The sequence below is a fragment of the Solanum lycopersicum genome, chromosome 1 (genome assembly GCF_036512215.1).
Source record: "Solanum lycopersicum chromosome 1, SLM_r2.1".
Lineage (NCBI taxonomy): Eukaryota > Viridiplantae > Streptophyta > Magnoliopsida > Solanales > Solanaceae > Solanum > Solanum lycopersicum.
Window position 1 is genome coordinate 46,574,202 of NC_090800.1, and position 3,408 is coordinate 46,577,609.

Below are 3,408 nucleotides of genomic sequence, written 5' to 3' on the forward strand. Positions count from 1 at the left end.
GCCAATGTAAATACTAGCAATACTTATGATGTAGTTTAAGACTTTCATTATGTTCATTATTCAATGAACAAGAAAGACCTAATGTTATTACTTGAATCTAACTAACCTCTTGATTATCCTATCCTAACAACTTTTGTATCATTCGTTTCATTATGTGCATCATTTGAGGCTAGCCTCATTCAATCATTGGGAACTTAAATTTTAACCGACATAGATCATGTGAGCATCATGAAATCCAGTGTCATGAAACCAACACGAAAAAGAGGTGGAATCACCGGCCAAAGTGACCTAAAACATGCTAGCGTACATGGGAATTTAACCCCACGAGATCCTTATATTGGCAGTATAGGATCAAAGACTAGGAGATACAAGGAGACCCACACCCGGCATGCCGGACAGTCTCATATCATGAGTGTTACGTGAAATTCTTCCCTTCTCAAAAGAAGGCATTACCGCTCATAGCTAGTCTATTGGTGCTCAGTATAAAGTTCCATTACATTCAACTCATACGTCATGGAAGCTAGCTTCTAGTATGAGAACAACATAGATCAATAGATGATTTCTCATCTCATCATTAGTATTATGTGTGTTAATCTCAATACTTTCTTTAGAGTGTTTATAGATACTAGTCTCTTCATTAACTCTACACTCTCATAGGTGAGTACGTTTTGGTAACATTTACTTTGGCTCATTTGAATTTTATCTCATCTTTTACATTAGCCTCATATCATGTTCTCACCACATTAATTAACATTAGCACAATTGGTATTCATAATTACTCACCCCATTTTACGTGAATGTTAATTTCATCATATGCCAATGCACTTGGCCATTAGTGGGTTTCACACTCTCATTTAACCCTTCTAGGGTTTCCTTATTTCGTTGTTTATTTCATCATTTCTTTGTTAATTTGATTATTTTATTGTTCATTTCATCATATGCCAATGTACTTGGCCATTTAGTGTGTTTCACATTCTTACTTAACCCTTCTAAAGTTTCATCATTTGATTGTTCATTCCATTATTTCATTGCATACATCTTAGGTTCACTTATTTTTAGAAGTATGATAAAAATATGGGTCTATACATACAAGACATGAGGCTTCGTACATAGTTCGTTTAAGTGATTCATATCTTCCTAAGATTATGTGGTACAAGACTTATGCATCTTGTATGTATGCCAAGATCTCGATTTCCATGTAAATAGGAAACATTATTCTTGAATATTTAATTCACGAGTGACTTATGTATCAATATGAAATTTGGGAAAGGGAACCCGGTTTCAAATCTCTTGGACAACACTTACTTTTTTTTCATTTATTTTATTTGATCCATACGGCTTGGGGACCCAAGTTTGAGCCTTAAAGCACTCATTTTCCCCCTTAATTTATCTCTTCGTTTCTCGTATAATAGAACTAAGAGGATGTGGGAAAGGAACCCTCACGACCTCCTTTACTTTTTATTTTCATTACTTTTAATATCACTCCTATGTCCGAGGGGTTGTGGGTTTGAACCCCCACATCCCCTCTTTAATTCTTCTAATTTTCTCCTTGAATCTTCCTAGGAGGTCGTGGGTTCTATTCCCATGCCTCACATCTCCTTTCTTTCATTTCTTTTGATTCTCCTTAACTTCCTAGAGGTCGTGAGTTCGATTCCCAACTCACATTTCTTTTCATTCATTTTCTTTACTCTCCTTCACTGCCTAGAGGTCGTGGGTTCGATTCCCACGCCTCACATTTTTTTTCATTTACTCTTCCTTAAATCTAATTGAGAGGTGGTGGGTTCGATTCCCGCTCCTGTAATTTCTTTTTTTTAAGTTACATTTTCAGCCAATACGTTGGTTTGAATTCCTTTCACCACATTTCTTTTACCTCTTTATTTTCATGGTTTTTAACATGGTGAGGTCACGGGTTCAATCCTCCAGGACCTCACTTGTTTTAATTCATTTTTATCAACATTTTCAACCCTCTTTGCTGACCGAAATTCGTCAATAGAAGCTGGAAATTTTCTTTTAATTTTTCAGCATCCTTTCATCAAGTTACACCGTAGTTCTTAGGGGAATTTTTTAGTGCATTTAGAACGTGTTAGGTGCGTCTTCATGTATTCGTTTAGCCAAGACACTATCCCTCAAATCAGCCACATTTGAATTTATATTAACATCACATTTACATCAACATGTGTACATGAAATATAAAGAACTATTATGCCATTTCAAGTCCTAAACCATGAATAATAGCCACGGCAAAACACACATGCACACGTAATTACATTTTCGGACACATCAACATAATTCACATAATTCCAAACATATATATAAAAACATAATCATTACGAAAACATGTTTCATACCTAGTTTTGTACCAGCAAACATAACAAACCTATGATTCAATGGAAGCTACTGATAGGGACAAGCAACGGGGAACAATCCTAGTTTTCAGAATGAACATTTTGACCTAATGGGTCTCTTGGGAAAGGGACAAAGAGAGAAGAGAACCCATACCTTTTTGACGTTCAAACCTTGACTTGCATCCAAAATAACCCCTCCAAACACACGTCCAAATCCAAGAGCTTCAACACCAACTTGACGGAAAAACTCTCTATTTGCCTAACGTGTTTGATTAGTTGGTTGTTATAATATTCGTTGTGAGTTCTTCAAGTGTTAAGAACATTGGTCTACCTAATATTTTTGTACGTTATTTGGCAAAGTAAAATATGAGTGAGAGTGATAGAGACGTGAGAGAGAGATGAGCGTGTGAGAGAAGAGTTTTCTTAAGCTTCAGAGTCTAGTTTAGGAATTAGTCATATAAGGTTTTATTTAATTATTTAAAATCCTATTTCCTTTTATATTAAATCATATAATAATTAATAAATATAAATTAATTACATTAATGTACCAACTTAAATTAAAAACAGTTTAATTCATTGCTTCAACCTAGGTTCGAACACGTGTGGAGCACGACTTCACTTTAAGAGAACAATTTTGGCCCTCTCTCCCCAAAATCCCCCTCCACCTTATTAATTAAATAATTAATTATATATTTAGGGTAATTCGATACTAACCTTATTATGGAAAAAAACCATTTTACCCCTAGACCCTCCAAACATAACATTTCCTCTTTTGAAATCTAGTATAGACTCGTACAAGTAAATCTTCGTATTCGAGAGTTCTACATGGTTGGACCAAACCTTTCTTAGCTCAAATAAATTCCCAAGTTAGTTTGCTTGTATGTAGATAGGGTTTCGAGGTCTTGTTCTACGTGCATTAATCCGTGTGAACCCGGTCTAATCGTTTGTATTCTAGACATATTAAGCATTACTAAGCACATCCATTTTTAGGGTTGTTACAAAGGCGAGATCTAACGTGTGCACTCGTTAAAAATACTTCTAAATTAAAGATTTATCGATTCAG